General features: G+C 52.5%; 1 protein-coding gene across 1 annotated transcript in view; it reads right to left on the bottom strand.

Annotated features, from left to right (window-relative positions):
• Positions 1–20,825, bottom strand: part of LOC125717707 (retinoic acid-induced protein 1-like) — a 31,826-nt gene extending 11,001 nt beyond the window's left edge. The window contains 1 exon segment of the mRNA XM_048990920.1: positions 20,667–20,825. The gene's annotated coding sequence lies outside the window, so the exon portion shown is untranslated.
• Positions 20,826–25,149: the final 4,324 nt, after the last annotated feature.

Raw genomic sequence — 25,149 nt, 5'->3', positions numbered from 1 at the left:
CTAATCCCACACGCAGCGAACACCAGCCACCGTGTCCCCTGCCCCTCCCCCTCCATCTCATCATCGTCTTGCCAGCAGCTGAAGATGGGGCTTCTCTCCCCCCCTCAATCATGGTGGTGGTGGGGGGGGCGTGAGGGTCAGGGCGCACACGCCCCTCCCCGTGTTTGTGCCGCGGTCCTTCATTATGCATGCCGGAGCAGCTGGTCGGGGGTGCGAGTCGGTGCCGTCCTGCCATGCGCCGAGCCGAGGACAGCGCGCTCCACCATTGTTCTCCTCGCTAAAGACCTTGACATTTGATAATGCGGCTTTTGACGTTTTCTCCCTCAGACGGCCGGGCTCCTGACAGCATCCCCCCCCCCCTTTTTCCTGTTCCGCTATACATAAAATGTCACGTTATTAACCCCAGAATAAGTGCCTTCATATTTAATTCGCTCAACTCTGATTCCTCACCTATGCCATTACTATGGAATAAAAAAAAAAAAACACGACGGCATGAAATCCTAATTAGATTGCTTCAACCTTTCCTGTCCCTCCTTTTGTGTCCGAGAAGGAGTGCGCTATTACAGGTAAATAAGCAAACGTTACAGATCGCTGTTCCCCTGATTGTTTGCGAACCATAGAAAAAGGAGAGCCGGTATCTTTCTGGAATCTTCCGCCGGTGAGTATCTGAGAACAGTGACATTGGGAGGTTGAAGGTCGGTTCACGGTAATTGCTTGCAGCGGAGAGGAGCCAGGCTGGAAATCTGCAACACAAGACGGCTCTGACTGCAAGTGCATTTGGCCACGTCCCGCGTTTCTGCTCGGTCGCGCGAGTTGGACACGGATACTGTCTCTCACAGGAGGACGGTTCGCTGTCGCTCCCGGGGGGGGGGATGCAGACATGGACTGACACACACCCGCCCAGAGCTCCCCTCCTCCTTTCACAATGCCACTCAATGGTGCCCCCAACAGGCTGGCTCATGCATGCGCATGCAGCTTGCCCTGTCCCTCAGAGCAACAGCTCCTCCTTCCATTTCCAAAGGACCAAATGATGCCACACTTTTTGAAAATCCACTCCTATAAAGGTCAGTTGTGGCACGCAATAAGTCGGAGCCGAACCGCTGGTGCCCGCAAGAGAGAGATGTCATGGTCCCCGTTGACATGCCGACCGCATCGTTTGGACATGCACGGCTGCCAGCACGTCGATGATTACACGTGCCTTTAATTAAACCAGTGAATTGGTTACATCACGTCTATCGCTTTGAACGTTGGGGGTGCGGTTCCTGCGCTTGCAGTCGCCTGACCATGTGTGAGTCGTGCAGTATCAGCTTTGCAGGCTTCTGCTTTGTGTCCCAGCTGCTCGAAGGTTTAGGTGAGAAAGAATCGGCTGACTTGTAGATCAAGCGGGGGGGGGAAAAACATGAGGGTAACATGGCTTTTTCAAATCAACGTTTCTGCCTTTAACAGCAGGTATTCTTCTGTGACATACTGGTAGGTCTTGTTTTTCGGACTAAGGCATTGTTTGACAGGTACATCTCATCTATATTGCCGCAATGGTTAATCCTACATGGTGAAAACATCTATTTGGCAAACAGATTTCCCAAATAGCGAGTGCGGGGCTTTAAGGTCCCTCCCCCCCCCCTGCCCTTTACGGGCGTGTCAGATGTGCCTTTTGTCCCCTCAGCCGGTAAACAGAAGCGCAGAGCCCTTTAAACCATTATCGTTACAGCTGGCTCTGTTGACATGGCGATGACGGGCGGAGCATCAGACTGCCGGAGCAGCCCTCCCCGCAGAGCCCGCCATTCTCATCCACTGCGGGGGGAGTCTGCGCGCCTGCACGCTCCGCTGCCGAGCGGCTTGCTCCAGGGGGAGCCGGGCCGGCCTCCAAACCGTCCTCCCCTCCCTTGCTGGCCCGGGGAGGTGGGGGTGCGTGTGCCGGTGTGACAGGAGGCCGGGCCACTGTACCGTGCTTCACTGGAGCCTTTGATCCGGGTATCTGTGCCGTGGTGGCCCTGCCGAGTTTATCGTGTGCCGTGTTACTTCCCTGCTCTCTGCATTTTATCTGCCCCCACCCCCCCATATTGATCTTCTAAACTGAGAAAGAAATCTCAAACGCTGGTAAACCGAGGGGATTATTTTCTTTGAAACAGACTTCATCAATAACGCTGGCACAAAGGCGCAGTGACATTAGTAGTCTGAAATACTATATGCCTTGCTGCGTTCAATAAGGGCACAGTCATTTATTTCTCCCCGTGAGCCGGACTGGTTTGCACTTGTTCCTGCTCTGTGCCACTTCAGCTCGCCTAATTGATGATGCAGAGTGGTCGCAATGTCACTCACGCTGTCTCTCTCTCTCTCTCTCTCTCTCTCTCTCTCCTCCTCCTTTCAGTTTCCGTCCGGTCTCTGTCAGCGATGCTCCCAATCTCCCGTTTCTTTTGTCCGACCTTTCGCCCCTGACCTCCAGCACTCCGGCGTGGGGGTCGCATGTGTCCGGGCAGCGCGTGTGCGTGAAGGGCGCGTCCGGATGCGAAAGAGCGACCTCAGCAGAATTCTCCTCGCCGCATGCCGGCGACCTCGGCCAGCTGGCTCAAGGCGAGACTGATGATTGGTTACGTCTGATAGCAGTCTGCCGGGATCCAACCTCCTGTCGCCACTCCTGTCCTCCACGAAGCTGAGTATCTCTCGAACGTTTACGAATTTGTGGAAACTGAGGCTTATTGACAAAGGCGCAAAGCGCTCCTCGGCGCTTCTGCTCTGTTTTGCTCCTTCGCCTTGGAATGCAGTAAAGGTTCACGAACTTTAAACATGGCCACGAGAATGAGGAGAGATTAGGTGTATATATAAAGGCTTGCAGGACAGAAAAAGGCGGACTTAATTTGAGGGACCGGGAGCAGGCAGAAAGTTTAAATGCAGTTTGTGCCTGTGTGTCTCCGTGCAGCGGGGCATCCAGCATACGGTGTGTAGCCCCCCCCATTCCCAAGCGGCATTTCCCTCTGGGACTCTGCGGATAGTCATTAGGCCAGGTCACCGGCGCGGGCGAGGGGGTTTGTTCACAGAGGCTGCACCAGCCGCCCTGACGTGTTTTATTATTTATTTTTAGCTGGAACTGGTCTACTTATTAAAATAATAACGGCTGTGGGGTTATGTGGCACTGCACGCCCCCCCCCCCCCCCGAACCCTGACAAATGCAGTCGGGCTTTCAGACAGCAGCTGGAACCACGGGCGTGACCCCGTTAGGGACAGCAGCGGGAAATGCTCTGGGGGGGGGGGGGATGTGTCAGGTGATGAGGCTGGTGGGGAGTAGGAGAGTGCATTGCTAATGTCACCAGCTTTCAGGGGAAAGAGGGTCGATTAGAAACAAAGGATGTTGTGGAGCTGTCCCCCCCCCGCCCCCCCCCCCACACACCAAACTCCTGCTGAACCAGCAGTGTGCCTTGATTGGGGGGGGGGGTGAGCATGTGGACAGGAATGGGCAAGTGTGAATGTGTTTATGGACGGCAGCCAGACTGGCGGGGGGAGTGGGAAGCTGGTCCTTTGTCGATGAAAAAAGGAATTGGATCCTTCTGCCACCCCCCCCTTACGCCGGGCACATTATGGGGGACTCGGCACACCGTTATTATATTAAACGAAGGCCTTAATTACTCCAGTTTGTCTAATTAAACTTCAATCTCCAGTACGTGCAAATTACCTGTAATGTAATTGACCGTAGAGCGACGGTAGTAAAAAGCCATGGATGTAGGGCTAGGACAAGGAGGAGGACTGAAGGTCGCCTTCTGCTGCAAGGGGAAATGTCTCTCCTATTTTTTCGCGGAGGACTGGGAGCGAAGGGAACAGTCCCAGATACGGCGATGGCTAGAGCCTCTTTCTGTGCCGCCACATGACGTTAGCGCTGGCGAGTGAAGAGCCCCACCTCCCCCCCATAGCACTCCCGTGAGTCTGGACCAGCCCATGCATTTGAACCCTGCCTTTGTGTGTTCCTGTGTGTGTGGGGACTACTGGACTCGAGCTCCGGGGCACAGTGCCCTTCAGGCTCCTGTCTCACCGCTGCTTGTCTGCCTCCTCTCTGGTGGCAGTCTGTGACTCCTGCTAGCCGCGCACTGCTAACAAACACGCCCTAACATTCACTGGATGGTCTGTGACTCCTGCTAGCCGCGCACTGCTAAAGGCGCGCCCTAACATTCACTGGATGGTCGGTGACTCCTGCTAGCCGCGCACTGCTAACAAACGCGCCCTAGCACTTTCTGGATGGCCTGTGAATCCTGCTAACCACGCTTCGCTAACACGTATGCTCCAGCGCTTGCTAGAAGGCTAGTGAATGAACACATATTCTTTTGTGTTTTGTGGATGGTCAGTGAATCTTGATTGCTCTGCACCGCTAACACATACACACACACCCTAGTGCTTAACGGACAATCAGCGAATCCCGCTTGCTGAACACCGCTAACACATGCACCGTAATGCTTGCTAGTTGGTCAGTGACTCCCGCTATCTGCTCCTGCTTTCCTTTTCTTTCTCGCTTTCGCCAAACCAGTTCAGTCCCCCATGCCGTAGACCTTGGTGGTCTGGCACCAGAACTCGTCTCCATCACAAAGTGTAACGGTTAGGGTGGGGGCACCACTTTAATCATTAGAGCCGCTCATTAGTAACCAAGGAGCGCGGCTGAAGATGCCGGCAGCCTCACGCGCGTCTGCGGCTCCTCACTGAAAAATCTGAACCACGTCCAAGCCCTGAACACCAAAGGAAGCCTGTCGCCAAGGCAGGACAACAAACGGCAGCACTGCAGCGCCAGGTCTCCGAGCAGACGGTGCAGGACGGCCGTGTGCAAAGTGCCGGCGGCTCCCCCCTCGTTTATATATTTGTTTGTTTACGCCCCACCCCATGCGGGACGTTTGGGGGGCTGTGGCTGCCACTCATTACCACTGGCGGATGGTGCGCACACTCGTGCTGGCGCGGATGGCCGACATTGTTCTCCGGGCGAAGTGCGCTCGAGCCGCTTATCGCCGGGGCCACGGCAGGATCCCGGCGCGGCCGGCCAATCGGCTGCGGCGCCAGTGGCCTCGCGCGGATGACTAATTGCGACCTGAGAGGCTGCTGTGACTTCTCCTCCTTCGCTGCCTCATTTGCATAGGTGGCCTGATTTGCATATATATGAGCGAGGCGCCGGCTTGCTCCGCGCAGATATGAAGGTGTCTAATGACACCGAGTCTCAGGCCTTTTCAGCTTCTGTCATTTTACCCAGCGGTCTCCCCCCTCCCCCGTGTCCTGCCTTCTTGTTTAAAGTCCCCCCCCCCAGCCTGGGTCCACCCCCACCACCACGGCCACAGCGTTCGGCACAGCTGGCCCCATTGCCACACTTCTCCGCAATCCCCCCTGGTTCAACTGCTCTGATTCGCTTTGAAGCCCCCCCCCCCCCCCCCCCCCCCCTCCCCCAAAACTGGACCATGCATAACACCACAAAGAAGGACAGTGCACCCCACACACCCTCCTCCCCTCCCTCACAGATGTGCTTCCCTGCATGGTGTGTAAGACCCAAATGGCATTTAGGAAAAAAAAGACCTTGTGTCTGCAGATCACTGGGGAGAGAGAACCCCCCCCCCCACAGACACATGCACTCGACGCGTCAGCGCCCAGCGTTTTATTTCTACCTGCACTGGGACAGCGAGTGTCTTTGTAGACGCTAATCCCCACCAGCCGCGTCCCCTTCCTGTCTTTTGATGTTACAGCGCAGTTGAGCGTCTGTGTCCGTGTCCCCCCCCCCCCAATGCCCCCCCACCACCACCAACAACCAACCAACCAGGCAGCACTGCACCCTCTGGCAGTGTGGAGTCAGGGCGTGTGGAGAAAGACTTGTGGGGACAGCTTGAAGGGGGGGGGGGGGGTGTTTCTGATGTTCGTGTGTGTGTGTGTGTGTGTGTGTGTGTGTGTGTGTGTGTGTGTGTGTGTGTGTGTGTGTGTGTGGTTTGGGGGGGGGGCGGTTTATCGCATCCACCCACCCCCATCTCACCTTAAGCCAGCATTTATTAGCCATGACATCAGAGGCGGATCATTCCTCATCGACGCGGGCACAGCTTGCACAATTAGCTGCATGCCGTCTGCAGGGACTCAGTGGGGAGTGTGGAATACTGATGTGTGTCGGGGGGGGCGGGGGGGGGCGAGGCCTGGGCTGGTCCGATACAGCCTCTGCCAACGGGGAGGCATGCCCAGCCACTGGCCTTCCTGCGTGTCGCTCCAGCTGGTGTTGTGACAGAGGCCCCTCCATACCTGCCCCACCCTTCCTGCCCGTAACCACTGCTTCATACTGCCCCCCCCCCCCCGTGCATTGCCGAGGAAATGCTATTTTCGGAGCGATGACTGAAGTATGTGGGGCTGGACCAATGAACCCAGAAGCATGAAGTAAGCCTATTGGGTCCAGAACGATGGAAACTAAACCTTTTATTATTATTATTACTGTTCTTTTTTTTCCCTTTCTTAAGCACGTGCTAGAGCACCTGGGGCCACGATGCGAGGCTGGAGGGGGGGCACACTGGGGGGGCTAAAATTGAGGGTCAGGCACTCGAAGTGGAGCACCTGGAAGGCAAGCATCGCAGGATGAGCCTGCAGGCTCCTGGGGGAGCACGGGGCAAGAGGCACCGGGGTTATTTTTAGGAGGAGCTAACCTCTCCGGTATTTGTTGCCCCAGTAAAATGAGCCCCCCCCCCTCCCGGTACCATCATTTTAAACCTTAAAGCCATAGCAGCGCCATAAGATTACAGTGAGGAAGATCTGGAGCCCAGTTGTGTGACTCCCCAGCTTCACGGAGCCTTAATCATCGAGACAGTTATGGCCTGGAAAAGGCCCCTCTGCCACGTTCACACACACACACACACACACACACAGACACACTCCCCTCCTCAGGCAGAGCACTGTAGAAGCTGGAGGTCTGTACCCGGTCAGGCGTCCGAAGGAGTCGCAGACAGACGCGCGCAGTTGCATCGCCAGACCCCCATCTTGCTCTCTCCGCATGCGAGCGTCACTTCGTTAGTCTCATAAACGATCAGGAGACATTTAGTGCGTTTTCGCGTCACTGTCCGCTGTCGCGCTCCTCGCTTCCGGGCCGCCGGTGCCGCCGGCTCCCACATCTGCTGCCCGGCGGGAAGACTGTGCCGGCGCTCGCTGGCCGGAGATAAACAAGCGGGCTCGCGTCTCCGGGGAGGTAACCATGGCAACGGCCGGGCTCGTTCTGAGCTGCCTGTCCTACGGGAGGTACAATAACACGACGTTCGTTCTTTTTTTTTTTTTTCTTTTTTTTGATTTTCCTGAAAAGTGAAAAGGAATGCCATACCCCCCCCCCCCCTCAACAATAACCAAAATGTCCTTTATCAGTAGCTACGCGCCTTAATACGTAGGCTTGGCAGGTGATCAGACGGATGCTTTTCATGCAGGCGGGAGTGAGAGCATTTTTGGCTCCTGACTGCCCGTAGTGGAATGATCTCAGAATCACCAGCAAAGACCCGGAAATTTCCACCAGCGAGAAGGTGCGGTTTCCGGTGTGGAGGCGGCCGAGGACCTGCCATGGGCGGAACAGTTCACTCGTCCCCGCGTGTTGGCACTCCTCTGCAGAGTGACCGTGCCTGGAATGACCGACCCGCCCTACAACCGCGGAGAGCGAGCGCTCCACGCAGAAGCTGCGTGAAATCGGACGAGGTGGGGGGGGCAGACGCTTGGAGGAATCGGGACAGATAGCTGAATACCTTGACATTGTGCGTCCTCTAAAAATAAAACATGGGGAGGGAGGGGAGGAGAAGTGAGAGGGAGGGAGGGAAAAAAGGAGGAGGGAGGAGGGATTGGGTTCAGAACCCCGCGGAAGCTGCAGCTTTCTTGTCAATGCATCTGTTTGGCCGAGTGCTACGGCCATGATGCCCCAGTGAGCTGGAGACCGGAGCCTGTGATTCACACGTCAGGACCAGCAGCCCTGCAGGTAGCTGCTTAGCTGGGGAGGCACTAACCCACTTAAGGCCCTCCAGCACCCACTGCCCCCCCCCCACTCCACAAAGATGCTGGAAGAGAATGGGTGCTACTATAGTCCTGCCTCCATGACACAGTGGTCTGCCCTGGTAAGGCTGATGCTTATTCCACAACTGGGCTCTTTCTAAACAGCCAAATACGTAGCCCCTGTAGCAACCCCAGCCACCCCCCCCCCCCCCCCCCCCCCCCCCCCGTCACATCCCCTGAGTTTTAAATCCTCACACCCACCCCGGTACAGTGCTTCATGTGTGAAGAGTTCAGCTGACACTCAGGGCTAGTCAGGGTCGTGCATCCCTCCCCGTAATTAACTTTCACTTTAAGGAGTCGCCGAGATGGAAAGCTGCTGCGAGGCTAAATCCCCCCCCCATCCCCTTTGAAGGCAGATTTCGAACTCCCCACTCACGTTTTTTGGAAAACAAGCGAATTGCCGCACCATCGTTTCAAAAACGGGACTGAGTCGGAATGATAATGGTGCATCGTTCGCAGCCAGAATGAATAATCTGCATAATAGCAGTGACCCCCCCCGATGCACCCCCCCCCACTTTAAAGAAGAAAAAAAAAACAGACTAAGAAGCAGCAGGATATTAATGGAAATGAATGAAGATGTGAATGTTAAGGTTGTGCTACTGAATTAGCTGTAAACCTTCTGCAACACAAAGGCGGGACCGGGAGATGTCGGGGCTCCTTAAGGGTGCAGATTCATTAGGCGAAGCTGCGAAAGCATGCGAGGTAGCACTTGTGCTGGAGGTGCCATCATGAGCCTTCAGAGCAGAGTGTGTGTTGGGAGCGGGGAGGGCTGCTTCACTCCCCACAACACTGACGGGGACTGGGGGGCACTGGAGTGTGACATCTACGTGCCTCTCTGTCCACCTCCAACTTTCATACCGGAGTCCGGCCGCACCTCCCTGGAATTACGGAAAAGGCATGTGGTCTAATCTACTGAGTGTCAGGGACAGAACTTGAGACTGGGGGGGGGTCCATTACATCATAGCATATAAAGTAGATGATGTAATGCAAGGCACAGTGACGGTCAGGAGAAACATCACTTACTGTACTCTGTCTTAATTAAATCGTTGCATTGTTAATTTTTTTTTTTTTTATCTGTTCGGTCATCTTGGTTTTTTTAGGGGGGAGGGGGTTAATTAAGATCTCGTTAGAAGAGATACGAAGAAACGTTCGTGCTCCCTGTCTGCATAGCACTCGACACGGAGGGAGGCAGGACACAGGCACCTTGTTCACCCGCACAGCCTCAGAAACCGAATCCCACAGTGAGACGGAATATATTGCAGCCTTGACACCTCGGATTTTCTTTATATTTAGTGACGTTACAATGCGCGTCTCAGTGCGGCGCCCTGCAATCCGACAGCGCCGCTTTCCCGTAATTACATCCTGTATCCAAACGTGTTTACAGATCCGTCTCCTTGTCCCTGTCGCCACTGAGCCGCCCGTGTTTCGGACCTCAGATCCACCGGAAAATGGTTTGCGCCGCGTTCGGGTTATAAATAATACAGCGACCGCATGGCCTGTGTCATTCAGAAGCTGACATCTGTCGCCCGTTTGTTGTGATAAACAGGCACAACGGTGGAGTTCAGCTATACCTTTGAAATAACTGCATTTTTTTTTTGTTTTGTGAATGTCAGTGATGTTCACAAAGCTAAATCTTGTATAATAACCACTGTCATATTCACGGAACCTTGCGTTGAACCCCATGTAACATTAGACCAGAAAGTATATATATATATATATATATTTTTTTTTTTGTTCAGAATATAAACCTCACACATGAAATTTTATATGCCTGTGGCTGGTCACATCTGTGGCTCTATCTACTACAAACCACATTTTTGTTTACTATGCCTGTTGTTTTTCGTGCTTCTCTACCCGCTAAAAAAGGCACAGCGTCTGAGTGCCATGGGCCCCCATCGAGTTCACACACCTTCCCCTCATATAAATACTCAAGGACGTCACCGTTGAACAAATAATTAAAACCGGTGAGAAACTTCAGTGCACGGCCCACTGTGGCGGATCCGAAAGGGAAATGTGCGTAAGAACGACGATCGCCGACACGTACTAATCTAACGTGACTTTGCAGAGGATGGGTGAGATCATGATGTGCTGAGACACCGCGAGGCGCCCAGTTCTGCGACGAGATGAGTCACAAGACATTAAAATGTAAATGTGTTGTCCATTACTACAGGCTATCTCGGGCCTCTGTTTGTTTAATGTTACTCACAACAATCTCGGTTAAACATGAATGTGTTTAATATAATGCTCAGCTGATGAGTTAAATTGTCTTTCTTTTTTTTTACGTGGATCTTCAAGTACTCTTGCATCGGTTTGGGTGTTTTTACGCGATAGATATCGTCAGTAAAGCATACTGAATCCGTTGACAAAGGCAAGCGAAAGCAGGCTGGTTTTTAGACGGGTACGCTCGAGCTGAGGACCTGCGCCTGTTTTGGCAGTTCGGCTCGCCTGCGAGGCAGGACTGTGTGAGGCGCTCTCTGGAGGAGCTTTAGGCGAGATGCTTACCGGGTGATTCGCTGAAAGGGCTTCAGCCGGCCGCTCTTTGTACGCACACAGGAAGGGGGCGCCGGCGGCGCGAGGTGTCTGTGCTCTGTTATATATGCCAGGCTCTGTTTTGAGATCCTATTTGGTCTCGTGGTTAAAGTGCCGTGCTTGGGACCTGCCGCCGGGAGAGATGCAAAGCCTGTGTGACGAGATGCCCCCCTCCCCGCGTAGATAAGTACGGCAGCATCTTCCCCGACTACACACAGCGCGGACGCTGATATTCCACCCGTGTGCAACGTGTGGCCCGCACTGCCATCGTTGAGGATACACACCTTGCATCATGGCACCTCCGAAACAGGCCTGTGCACCGTGCCCTGTGGTGCTTCACGCGGCAGACGGGACTTAAAAATACATAATAAAACATTCAGGCCAATGGTTCGCCGAGAAAATTTTGCACGTACCCCAAACGTCTTGCTTATGATTGTTAACGACACAGGAATTCAACACTGTCCTGAGCGTTTAAAGAACGGTTTACCGGTGACCCTCCAGAGTGGAGGGTCCAGACCATGAAAGGGTTGGGGGGGGGGAGAACACAAATTGACAGTAACTCTTCCCATTCTATGAGAATTTGAGGGGAGGGGGCCTGTACACTGCCTTAACCTCGTTCTAACCTCTGCTAAAGAACAGGGGCCTGCGGCTTTCACAAAGCAGCAGTACGACGGCCCAAAAGCCGCAGAAGACTCACTGCAAATGTGCATTTGGAGTCATGCTAACTTCTTAAAAAATATTTAGGCTAGTACCACATTGAGAGAGAGAGTGTATGCGTATGTATTATGTTTATATTACATTGTGGGGACCAATTGGCTTCCACAACATGATAAAAACCTGTTGTTTTGATGTGAAGACCATTTTTCAGGTCCCCACAAAGATCTATGAATGCAGTCAAAAAACTAAAAATGCCAAAAATCTCATATTTAGTTTGGTTACTTATGGTTAAGGTTACGGCTGAGTAGGGGTTGAGGTCGTCATGTTGGGATTAGAGTTTTCCCCATAGATGAATAGTCCTCACAAAGATATAATTACAAACCTATGTGTGTCTGTGTGTGTGTGTAAACTACACCACTGTAACTAATCCAACATGCAACTCTGAAAGAGTATTAAAGATCCAGCCGTATTTATGAACAAAAGTGTTGCTGCTCTGAATGTATCCATGATAGAAGTTTCAACCTGTAGCATTTTAATAACTTAAAAAAATCAAAGCATGTTTCTTTATAACAAGGCCTCCAATGACATGCAATACAACAATGTAATTACATATAAGGGATAAAATGTAAGCGTAAAACCACTTGTGTTCAGTGAGTTCAACTGCATCCCTAAAGGGACTGAACGTTTAAATATAAACCCATAAAAGCACGAGCCAAACCAGTAACACTGTAAGCTCTTTGTGATGAAAATGCAGTGAAGGTTGTGGAACACTGCAGTCATCCACACAGCACAGCAGAGAACACATCGTCACCCAAACGCATAAATGGTATTACTGGAGATGCCCCGAAGGTTCTTTAAACATCACACCACATGGAGGCGAACCTTAATGCTTACAATTACTGTATACAAATACGCATTATTCTACAGCTTTCACAGGAATAGTGCTCATGAACTTCAGGTCAACACGCCTCCACAACCAATATGGTCTATGTAGGTCAAACGTTCCACCTGTTTAGTCACTAAACCAAGTTAACTTGCTCAAGAGTAACACAAGTGGTGGTCCTTCCTGGATGTGCAGTCGGGAAAGTTCCGGTTACAAGTGTGTCTCCTTAATCTCTATGTTGCTTGCGGCACCAAGGAATCAATAAAACTCATAGCTCATCAGCTCCCCCCCCCTCAGAAGAAACTCATTCATGATGAAGGGGGGCCAGAGACGAAGGATGGGAGACAAGACAATGGAAGCTGTATGTAAAAGCAGAGCTGTGTGCGAGAGTAGAGCTGTTTGCGAGAGTAGAGCTGTATGCGAGAGTAGAGCTGTTTGCGAGAGTAGAGCTGTATGCGAGAGTAGAGCTGTGTGCGAGAGTAGAGTTGTATGCGAGAGTAGAGCTGTATGCGAGAGTAGAGCTGTTTGCGAGAGTAGAGCTGTTTGCGAGAGTAGAGCTGTGTGCGAGAGTAGTGACGTATGCGAGAGTAGAGACGTATGCGAGAGTAGAGCTGTGTGCGAGAGTAGAGCTGTATGCGAGAGTAGAGCTGTGTGCGAGAGTAGAGCTGTATGCGAGAGTAGAGCTGTATGCGAGAGTAGAGCTGTGTGCGAGAGTAGAGCTGTATGCGAGAGTAGAGCTGTATGCGAGAGTAGTGACGTATGCGAGAGTAGAGACGTATGCGAGAGTAGAGCTGTGTGCGAGAGTAGAGCTGTGTGCGAGAGTAGAGCTGTATGCGAGAGTAGAGACGTATGTGAGAGTAGAGCTGTATGCGAGAGTAGAGCTGTGTGCGAGAGTAGAGCTGTATGCGAGAGTAGAGCTGTATGCGAGAGTAGAGCTGTGTGCGAGAGTAGAGATGTATGCGAGAGTAGAGTAGCGATATGAGGCCTTAGAGCCCACTGTGGGTGGGATTATCATTTGCTGTCAATCATTGGCTGGTTTAAACTAATGGATGCCAGCTAAATAACCAATGGGAAGATTATACTCGCCTGTGATTGAAAGCACATGGTAATCCCTCCTACTCTGGGTCTCAAAGTCTCATTTCCATGACCTTTTATAGGTGGAAAGAAAGAAAGATTTATTATTCTAAAATGTAACAGTGCTCCTTGTGAGGATCAATCCAGTAACCTTCACGCCTCCTGTAAAGGACCTCAGGCCTGTCTGATGCGCGGCGGCAGTAGCAGGAGTTATCCGAGCCTTCCGGTTGTTCTTCTGGTGGGGGGGGACATTTTAAGAAACCCTCTCCGAATGCTTGAGCGCGGAATCCTCAAAGCATCAGAGAAGATCATGTTACGGCGGCACGCGGATGATAGAAAAGACAAAAACTGTATTTTAAGGCAGATTATAAGAGCAAGAATTTACCTGACGGTCTTCGACTAACGTGTTAATCTCCTATCAGTGTTGACATTAGTAATATTAGCACAAAAAGACTGCGATGCTGCCGCCAGTCAGCTAGAATTTAACCATGGCATGTCTCTGTTTAGTTCATAAACCTCTTTCAGCAGAAGCTGAAACAGGTGTTTAAGTGTGGGCCTGTGTATGTGTAGGACAAAATGTCTACCTCGCAACATGCTCACGTCTGGGGCCTTTTCCCCAATAGCTGCAGCGGCGATGCAGGATTTCATATTTACAGTCTTTAATCTACAAGCGGACAATTTATCAGCTGCTCACTCTTATGAAATCCAGCCGCAAGAAACGCCGGCGGTATTCTCCTCTGCCGGCTGAGCGGACGACACGGGCTGACGTGCATGACGAGAGATTAAATGAGCCGTAATTGGATGCATAATTGCGGCCGGTCGGCCAATCGGGTGCTCTGTCTCTCGGCACGGCCGGGGCGCCGGAGCAGAGGGGCCTTGAGTGTCATTGGCCGGACCTCGGCACCGCAGTCTCGGCATGCTCAACAGCCGCGGTGTTCGCGGTGTGTGCGTCTCCGGGAGGGGGGAGGGGGGGGGGTGGCGGCGGCGGCTGTCAAGCCTGTGAGAATCAGTGATGGGGAAAATGGGGGGAGGACAGGGCAGCAATGGTCAGGAGTCACAGCTGGCTGCAGACAGTGAAGGACAGAGGGAGGCAGGACTCGGAGGAGGGGTGGAGGGAGAGAGCGAGAGGAAGAGAGGGAGGGAGAAAGTGGTAGAGGGTGGAAAACGATGCCAAGGCTCCCATTCGCCTTAAAATCCCTCCATTTAAAAAAAAAAAAAAAAAAAAAAACACATACACCCTCCCAATTTATCGATCAGCTTGGCCCGGACGTTTGTTGCCGGGGCGATCTGCTTGGCGCGGATTGGTGGGTGCCATAATTACACTCGGCTAATAAAGCGTGAAACTCCATTTAGTTAATGAGAAGGCTCTGGATGATGAACGTCTCCGAAAGGGTGGTATTTAACGGGCGCCCGCTTTTTCTGGGGGGCATCAATTATGCTCATCCGTCATCTGTATTTACCCGGCGTTCTCATTATTCTATTACACGGCACCACCGCGGTAAACCTCGGCGTGAGTGCGGCACGGCAGCTCGCACTCGCCGGTGACCCCCGCTACAGGTGCGTGGCTTTGCGTGATGATCCGCGGTGAAGGTGAAGACGAGACAAAGTACCTGGAAGGTACAGAAATATAACCGGACTTGCAGCTCGTCCCCGTGTCACGGGGTAAGGGAAGGTCGACCGGGAAGACCAGCAAAGCGGCTGTAGCTCCGCCCAGTTCACTTCAGACGCTGATGTCTGCATGCAGCTTTCGTGTAAACGATGGAAGATGAGGAAACCACAAGTCATGAAGTCGTGAGAGGAGAGGGTTGCAGTGTGGAGTCGGGGGGGGGGGGGGGGTAGTGATTAACAAAAATGGAGGGGGAGTGGGGAATACACTGCCAGGTGAGCCACGTGACCCCTGGGATGAACGAGAAGCCACAACGCACGTCTGCCCAGCAGCTGAAACCCCCCACAGCACAGACTGATAACTCCTGCACTTTAGCTCCAAATTAGAGCTGGAGCTCAGATTCCCCCCCGACCGGAGATGCACAGACCGCAGCACCTCCCGTGTGGTCACAAGACGCTGCGTGTGTGAATAATGGGCCACTAATGGATGGGGGGGGGGGGGAGTGCAGGGCTTGGGTCTTAAAGTAACACCGTCGCATACTCTGCCCGTGGTCCAGGACCTGGTCCTCACATCCGCTCTGAGTCACCGGGGTAAGATCCGGCGCGGCACTGCCCCGTATCTGGAAGGGCGATATTTACATCCTGCAGGCTTTGCCCCAGGGGGCGCCGGCGACCCCATTAACGGGCGCTAGACCGCACAGGACAAACGTAGCGCTCTCCTGATCCCGCCCAGGCTGCCCCGCCAACAGAAATCCATTTATCTGCGACCCCGGCTTGCTCATCAATCACGGCCAATGATGTCAGCGAAGCCCCACCCCACCCTCCCCCCCCCGATCGGATGCTCTCATGCGAGATGTGCCAGTCCTGCCGCTCATGCCAGGGGATTCGAGCGCGGCGCCGTCAGAGCGGGATGCGGGCGAGCCCGCTAGCGAGTGCAGGGACGCCGCCGTGGCGGACCGCAATTAATTATAATTTACATTGTGTCAATGAGAACGTAATTAATCACAGGCTGACTGAGGTGCCCCCCCCCCCCCTTCACTCCCGCGTACAGAAACGCACATAATTACACAAAACCAACGAAAAGTCGCCGTTCTTTGATGGTCTGCCGCAACACGGTCATGTTACCCGCGGCGTAGCGATGCATCTCTGCAATGGTGCAAAGAACTCCACCGCTTTTATAAAGCGATATAACGTGAGATGCGATGTCTGTGCTCTGGTGAACGGCTGCTGCAGTGATCACCTGCACTTTTTTGCATTTTTTGCTTTTACTTTTTTTGATGCCTTTATCTAAAGCGACGTCGAGAGAGCAGGGACAGCCCATCCCTGGAGTGACAGGGCGTTAACGGCCTCGCTCGGGGGACCTGGTCGTCAGACGGGAAGGTGCGTCACTGGGCCTACGCTGAGGCCGTGGTGCGAGCGACAAGGGCCATGCTGGAGAAAGGGGGGCGGAGCCCAAGATGCCGAATCCGGTGTCAGCTCCGGCACCTGGACCGCCTCAGCGGCAGCTGGGCCCGGCCCGCGGGGCGTTCTGTTTGTTGGACGCGGCAGAGCCCGCAGATGTCGTGGGGGGTGGGGGGGCTGATGGATTAGCCGCAGAGGCGTGCAGCCTGCTGCCCGGGCCCCCAGAGGCCCTACCGCCTCCGGGCCCTCACCGTCGCGGCTGAGCAGGGGCCCCTTCCTCCTCTCAGCAGAGCGGCAAACACCCCCCACCGCCCCCGCCCGTTACTAACAGACTAACCTAAAAAGGCACATCGACAGCGTTCGTGTTTCTGAGCCGTTTCTGCATCGCCGAAACACCAGCATGCTCTTCGTTCCCCAGCTCGTCGGTGTCCGTCTCCCTCCTCTCTCTTTGAGTGTGGGTTGCCATGGCGAGGGATTCGCTGTAGGACCTTTACCTCGGTGGCGGGGTCGCGCGAGTACACAGACCCATCTGTCAGGTGTGGGTACTGCCATAGCTCCTGCCCCTCTGTGCCTCAGGCACCCTCCATCTGAATCAAAACACAGCCCACCAGACGCAAGCTCCTCGACAGCATTGTGCCCCCCCAAGCCTACCAGGTACTGGGGGGGGGGGGCAACAAGGAGGAAGCAGGTCAGGTGCTACGGATTTCCCGGCACAGGAATCCGATTCGCTAACGCCCTGCTCTGAACCTGGGAGCAGTGCCGACTTCGCCATTACCAGAACTGACAGCAGAAGCGTTCCGATGATGCGAGATCGGCCCGCATTCAGACGACATCACACGGCAACCCCATTAAGGGGTGAATCACGCCTTGCATGATGTTCCGAGGCTGAACGGCTCCTCCAGGCTCCGACACGGAGGAGGGACACTCCGTGTTCGACTTCACATTGGACGCTTCTGGCCTGTAGGGGGCCTCTTTCTGCCCAAGCGTTGGACCTGTGCTGTACCCTCTCTCCCCATTTATCCTGCAACCCTGGAGCGTGCAGGAACTTGCGGTCGCGTTATGTTTGTGACAGGGGCCTGTCCCCCCCACTCCTGTGTGACACCCTTGATGTGATAGGGTGTCTGGCTGCGTGATACATGTGTCGGCCAGCCATGCAGGTTACTGACACATGCTAACACGCTAAGCCCACACGGAAGTCATGACCCAGGCCGCCTCCTCATTCACATTCCCTTTTACCTCCTTTACGGGCGGAGGAGACGCTGTCTCCGAGGCTGTCCTCCATTTTGTTCCTTCACTTCACCCTTCAAGGTTTCAAAGTCATTAATGATAAAGATTTATTTGAAGTCAACATTCCTTTGGTAGAGGTGCCCTGGTTCAGCCTGCCGACATCAGACGTGAGGATGACGGTTTTATGGTGATAGTCTAGATGTCGCTCCGCCTGTCCCCCGGAGTTGTGGATATTACGGAGATTGTAGGCGAATTCGGGTGTACGGTTTGTTACGGAAACATTAAGCGGCAGTGTTTGTTTACATGTGAGGCGCTTTCGGAGACGGTGGGAAGTCACCATGTCCGACATACCGCGAAATGTATCCATCTCAGAAACGATACGCCTAACCCACATAGGGTGTGATGGGACAATAGCAGCCTCCTCTACGAATTATCAAATAATGATAATAATGATGCTCACAATGAAAGGAAAACATTACGAGGGAATTTAAGAAATCATAGATCAGGATATTTTACGTTATGTTGAGTAGATTCCACGTCTCCCTGGACTTGTCTGACACACATATAAACTGTCAAATTTACCTTTCAAAATGGTTTTTTTTGTCCCTGAGATGCATGAAACTCACAGAGTGTTTCTAAACAGGGCCGTTTAGGTGTAAAGATACGGGCGCAAATGTTTACAGTCCACACAACGTCAAATCGAGCGACATGACATTCGCCAGTATTTACTCCGTCGTACGCGATATCGTTGCCCCTGCCGTCTGTGCCGAGACCCAGCTAAGCGCTCCAGGAAAGTGCGTCTGGGTTCGACTCAGGGCGGGGCATCCCTCCACAGCGGCTATGGTGGATGGTGGGACGCGTTGCGTTTCAATGCGGTGCGTTTCTAATCAGCCTCACGCCACAGTTGTCATGACCTCCCCAGCATTCACATCTCAGGCCCCACAGCAAATAAACATTAAAGTATGCTTAGTATGCAGGTCTCATTAATACTTTTACCAGTGTTTGAGTATCTGAATGAATACTGAGTAGTACATGAATTTCCCTTTTTGTTTTCCATCTGTTTTTCTTTTGAAAAACCCAAGGCTACTCATCTCTTTCATGGCTAAAATCTGGTTGTTAGGAGAATCTGTCCACGTCGCACGTGACTCCCTGCCAGATCGCGAGCTTGTGTCAAAAAAAAAACAGAAGAAAACTGATGAGATGCAGCGAACCCCAAAAGGACAGGCGGAGAGACTGCATGAAGCGACCCCCTCGGCACTGGGACATCAGCGTCACCCCCCGTCACAGCCCACCAGGCCGGCAAATACCACAAGAAGACGATCAGAAATTAACGGCAAAGGCATTTAGAAGAAAGAGGCAGTATCCCTCCCTGGATTGGCCACATGCCAGGGGAAACTGATGAAATTACCCAGAATGCAACGTCCCCCCAGGTCCACCCTGGAGTCTGTTCGCATCGGCCGACTTCGCCACCGCGGTGACCTCGCCACAAATCATGCAGCGTTGCCCTTCCTGCCATCCGCCCCGCGCACCTCCCGCTCGACGGTGTGAAACTCGCCAGGATAACACAACCGAAACACGTCTGCGGCCTCAGCGTTGTGCGTCGTGCTCAAGGAGAGAACGCCAAAAACGAACAGAAAGTCAGATAAATGTTTATATTTATAACTGCAAACATAATCCACACCTTTCGTAAAAGTGGGTTTTATTTTCGAAACATAAATCGCCTGTCTGAGATTCCCTAAATTGCCATTTAAGTAGGGAGAAGGTCTAAAAATTGGGACTTTGCTATAGGTCTATATCCGCGGTTTATCTGAAGCGTCATATTGGCCGTAAAGGACTGCGTGTTTCCTGATCTTCATTCTGGCTCCGTCAGCGCTTGTGTGTGTGTGTGTGTGTGTAAGTTCAGCGGGGGTAGAATCTGATCCTCCTTGCTCGTTCCCCTCAGACAGCTTCTGTGGATGACCTTTAGCGAGCCTCCTGGCTGCCTGCCCCTGCCCCGAGCGCGGCAGTGGCGGCAGGGTGGACGTGGAGGGCGCCGCATGATTCATGGGCCCGCCCTGGCCCCCCGAGGGTCCCAGCAGATCTGGCGTTGGGGGATTTATGCCATTCTGCTGACTTTGAGCTCGACTCTGGAGTGAGATTAACAGGTGAGTGGCGGCGCGAGTGGCTGGGGGGCTGTAAGCATCCCCCCTCCTACCCTAGACCTCCCCCCCCCACCCCTCTCAGATCATTTCATGCACTGCCCCCTCTTTTTTCCCCCCTTTCATCTCTGGTGTTCTCAGTATATCACAGTAACGCACACCTGCCAAAGTCTGACCACCCCCGACACGTCCTTGCTCTCCCTGCTCTCTAATCGACTGGCTAAACGCAGCGGCATGGAGTATAATTTGCCCCCCTCCCCCCAATCCGACATCCTTTAATTACGGACTGATTAAAAGGCCACCTTGGGACCCCGAGTCTCTGCTGTAAACAGCGAACCGCACCGCCATCCCCCAGAAGCAGAAAAGTAAAAAGCCTCCCTTTTCAGCCTAGACTTTCATATCCTGTCAACTCTGCTGTCCCCTCAGCACGTAAATTCGGATAAATCCCTTTCAGGATGAGCACCAAATGAGAACAGGGCGCCCACTCGGGATGAGGGGAGTGCGACTGTTATTGTTCCACCTGTGATGTCAGTGGGGATATACGAGACCTCTCCCCCCATCCCCCTGTTCTCCTCGGCATGAGGGAGGACATCCAAACGCCCCCAGAATTAGTCTCCTACAGCATGACACTGCAGACTGGCCATGAAAGCCCTGTGGACTTCCTCAGCCTGTTAAGGACCATAAACACGTACGTCAGGGAACACTGCACCCATCCGACATCCCTGGCACTTCCCGGTGCTCCCTCGTCCCAGGATAGCGGGGACAGTCCTCAGAGCACCACATGCGCCTTCCCTAAAAAGTTTGCTCCCTCTTCGCTGCACAGTCGCCTTTGGGAACTGGGTCCTGCTCATCGCAGGACATTCCGCCGAGGTGCTACTGATACAGCGCGATCGCCCCGTTCCTGTGGGGGTGACAGAGTTCGCCAGCATGCTGCGCGACTCGCCCGGCAGCCTCGGATGGCACTGGCACCGGCGGACGTACCCACAAGGCGTGAGGACTTGGCCGCTTCTCCCCTCCCACCAGCAGCCGCAGACATGCAAGAGCCCCCCGTACCTCCAGAGCCCCAGAACCATCCACCCCATACTCTGACATGCACTGCACCTTTCAGAAGAGCCAGCAGATGAAGACAGTAAAGAAAGTACCTGCAGTGGTGCCCGCCTCCGTCCTCAATGCGACCGGCGCAGTCAGGCAGGATGGCAACGTCCCGGCGATGCGAAAATGGCACCAGTATTCCCAGACTGCAGCAGTCTGACTGCCTAGCTGGCCTTCCTCCTCGCCTTTGCTGCCATGTTCACCGAGGGAGGGAGGGACGGAGGGAGGGAGGAAGGGGGGGGCGGGAGCGAGGGGGGGACAGGCTCAGGGGGATAACAGAGCGATTAGAAGGCAGTGGTATTGCATCCAGACAGAATGTATAATGGAATTAGCTGAGAGGGACTTCGCTTCTGACGGGGAAGTCTAGCAGCTATCCGGAGCGTGGCTGTTTGCGAGTGTGTCAGGGAGAGACAGAGCGAGTGTGTGTGATCGCTGATGCTCAGGGGGGTGGAGGGTGGGTTTGTGGTGTGGGGGGGGGGCTGCTGAAAAAGGAGGGGTCGAGCCTAGGGGACCACCTGCTCCAGTACTTTCAAAGCGCAGCGCGCACCAAATAAAGAGGTGGATGCTGAGATTTTCCAGAAGGTTGGTTCCCTCACCGCGAGCAGAGACGGCACGCTCACACTTGCTCGTCTGATTGTGTGTTTAGGCACATGTTGTGTGTGTGTGTGTGTGTGTGTGTGCGTGTGCGTGCATGTGTGTTACAGGTTACATGCAGAGCTGCTCCTGTTTATGTGCATGCGTCACACTTATGGGGGCGAGTCTGAGCTGTCGGACGGCATGCGTTTGCGACGGGGCGATGCGTGTTTGCGTTCGCGTCGCAGGAGGTGTGCTTTTGAGAGAAAGGGGTATGAAAACACGTAAGAGACAGGTGCGGACGCAGGACAGAGGAACAGGCAGTGCGGGGTAGCGGCGTGTGTGCGCGTGTCTGTGCCATGAATGAAAATAAAAAGGGGAGAGATTTGGTGGGAGGGGGGTGGCATCCTTCTTATTGACAGTTCCACCTTGCAAGCCCCCCCCCCCCCACCACCATTTTCATTTTATAGCTTAACCCTGATCACAGAGCAGCACAGCGTGATGCGGGGGCTACCAACATGATGTCCACCAGCCCCTGATCACATCATACCATCTATGGTCAACCTCATTGTCCCCCCCCCCCCCCTCAAGTGTAAAGTGCCGGGGTTACAGTCCTGTTCATCACCCCCCTTCCCCCGCAAACCCCCAAGAGCCCTGGGGTTGAAAGCTTCATGGTGGAGAGACGCTCGTCTTGAATAACGACAAGCTTCCACCCACCACAGCAAATCCATACTGCTCCCCCCTCAAAAAAAAAAAAAAAACACCGTTAGCGATATCACCAGAGGAAATTTTAAAAGCTGATTTAAGAAAAACAGCCCCAAAGATGTCACAGCGCATAACAGCCGGAGAACCGAAGCCGGCCGACAGCTTATAGCAGCAAACAAGACACTTATATAAACAGGTATATGGACGCAAAAATAATAGGCGTTGGGGTTATTCCTTTGAGAATAACATTAGCAGGTAAACCCTAAAGCAACACTAACACTGCTAAGAGTTTGGTGGATGCAGACAGGAGCGTAGCGGTCGTGATATCTGCTTGCTGTCATCGCGGAAGGTGCGACGGGCAAGACAACGGCACTGAGCGGTGCGCGCGGGGCGGACTATCTGATGTGCGCATGCGCGTCGCGGCCTTCCTGCGCACCTCATTAGGGCTCCGCAGCTCCCGGGATCGCGGCAATCGGCGCCTTTTATCGGGCTACGCGTGGTGTCGGTGCCAACTTTAATAGGATTTACCGGCGCTGGGAGAAAAGTAGTAAGCTCCGGATAACTGCGCTCAACGGCAGCGGCTAATTAGTCTGGCTACGTGCTCGGCTTCAGTCGCCCCCCCATTACTTCGGATGGTGTGGCTTATTAAACTGCAGTCGCTCACCCAATTAGACGACTGTCTTGCATGTCGCAAATTTGGTTTCGGTGCGATTTTTTAGAAAGCGTATTGAATTTACAGCATCCTGTTTACGGTGACATAAAGAATTGTATGCGGGGATTTGAGCACACTCCAAAGTCATATTCCGACATCAAAATGCATGTACCGCGCCGCTTTTTGAAACTGACCGGCCTTATTATTATCCTGAAGCTGCTCGTGTCGGCGGGTGGGACGTTTCAAAAAAAAACAATTAAATTGCACCTCTGTGCAAACGGTAGAAAACCGGCTTGGAGTTTTATGTAAACCTGCCTTTTCATTTGCCAACGAATAATAATAATAATCTTCTTTCTATACAAATAACGTTGTATTGTATTTTTGTTTAACCGGTGATATATCATTGTACTACTTAGAACAGCACCCTAACTCATAAATCTACGCATCAGAGTTAGTCAAATGTAAAGTATCAGAATAAAGTACATGTCAATGCAGCCGTCATTCTATTTACTGTTTTATCATGTCAAAGAGTCGTAGGTGTAGGTAGCTTGACTATATGGGAACCAAACAAGCATATCTACTTCATTTTACATGTTAAATAGGACCCAAACAAGCGATGCACATACATGTGCAACTGAAGACATGGATCATGGAGCAGATCGCAGAGCGAACGGGTGGTGGGGGTGAGAGAGAGAGAGAGAACACCCGCTTAGTGATCCATGAAGAAGAAAAGGGTGTGTGTGCGGAGGAGGGGGGGGGGTCTGACTGTTACCATAGAGACAGGCGGACAGTGGTCTGATCTATGATTACCAGGCATGCTGGAGCTGACGTTAAACGCCATTGCACTGTAAATAGGAATCAGAGGCGCTGAATTTCATTGTGATATTACGGTGTCACGGAGTGTCGAGCGGCAACTTTGACCAGAAACACTTCACAATAACAGCTCCGAGCGCCTGCGAACCGTTATTGCGCGTAAATGATGCCTCAGATAAAACCCGCTATTTACGCTGCTTAATATTTCGGGTGCGTGTCAGGTAAATTAAACACGTGTTTGGCCACGTGACCTTACACTGAATTTTAAGCTTGAAACGGTCACCACGGTGATGAAATCCGGATGAATACTGTACTCTCAATCACCAGCTTTTAAAATATTGTACTCAAAAGAAAAATACTTACAGACCATTTCTGAATACTGGGATCTGTAATTAAACAGTTATCCACTGTTAGATGGTAAAAAAGTAAACAAATTGCTTGATCAATTATTCCTCAGTTTAATGATTTTAATTGAACAAATTGCTAGTCTTAATTTGATGGCTTGATGTATTTTGTAATAAATTAAATTCATGGTTATTTTGTATCACAGTGATGTAAAAGTGGCGGCAGATTTATGGCATCGGTTCTTTGTTTGGGTAACATTTAGTGAAATTACGTGTAAATATATCTGAGATTAAATTAAGTTTACACCTGTGCAGCTTTTGAGATAAGACGCAGATAGAGCGTGCTGTCACTGGATTCCCCCAAGGAATGTTTGGACAATATTGCCTTTAAACATTCAGTTTGGTAAGTGGTCGCTCATTAAGCTGGTCCAGAAGAATATTTAATGGTGAACGACACATTCTCCGCCGATACGAACCAGGCAGCTGCCATTCTAAACCGCAGCTTGATTTGCCGGGTACCAGGCGGACAAATTCAACACCAGTGCCGTAAACATCCAACTTTCCAGAGCAAAATCGCTGTTTTTTTGCGTCAGTGCACAAACCAGTAAGGCGCAAGGGTGAAACTAGCAGCAATTACTTGGAAAAACAGCTGGGGAAAACCTAGAAAGGGTACTGCAGGTTTCACTGCGCACCTTTGCAGGGCACGGGAGATTTGGACGCCTTGTGGGTTTTTTTTTTACGGTTTTTAGCGATGGCCACGGGAAAGTGCCATGAATCACTGTAATGAGGAGGACGACCTTCCAGTGCTCCTTCTGGGGAGGTGCGCTGGGGGGGTAGGGCGAGTTCAAACTGACAAGTGCACACGCGTGGTGATCAATGAAATGAAGGGAGCGAGGAAGGGGATCTGACTGTTACCATGGAGATGAGGACAGTGGCTGACTTTATTGTTAGTTTGTTACCAGGTATGATGAAAATCCGCAGCTATGAGATCGAGCAGCTCCGAACAACTGCAACTCAGATCAACCGATATCGCAAAGAAAGACGTGTGAAGGAAGCCTTGGTTTAAAATGAAGCAGAACGTGTTGTGAATGACAAAATTTTGTTTGAAACATAAACGTGGTACATAAATACAAATGGCAATAACGCGAACGGCAAAAATTCACTCACGAGCATGAAGCGTGGGGTATTCTTCTGACTATTAATACTGTCTAAATCTATTATAAGGATAATAGTCCTAATTTTGGGTTTTCTCCTTAATGTGTGCGCATTTCTCCTTTCTGATGTAGCCTATTGGCCCCTTTTGTGCCCAAAGCTGCCTGGATGGACTCCACTGTGCAGGATACGCGGGTGGAAGATTGATTGAACCTGATCGAGGTTTATCGTAAGACGAGCATCACTTAGTACAGGTTCGCCATCTAGTGGTAACAGGGACCGTTAACCTAGTTA

Source organism: Brienomyrus brachyistius, chromosome 22, assembly GCF_023856365.1.
Source record: "Brienomyrus brachyistius isolate T26 chromosome 22, BBRACH_0.4, whole genome shotgun sequence".
Taxonomy (NCBI): domain Eukaryota; kingdom Metazoa; phylum Chordata; class Actinopteri; order Osteoglossiformes; family Mormyridae; genus Brienomyrus; species Brienomyrus brachyistius.
This window is presented reverse-complemented; position numbering and strand designations above follow the sequence as displayed.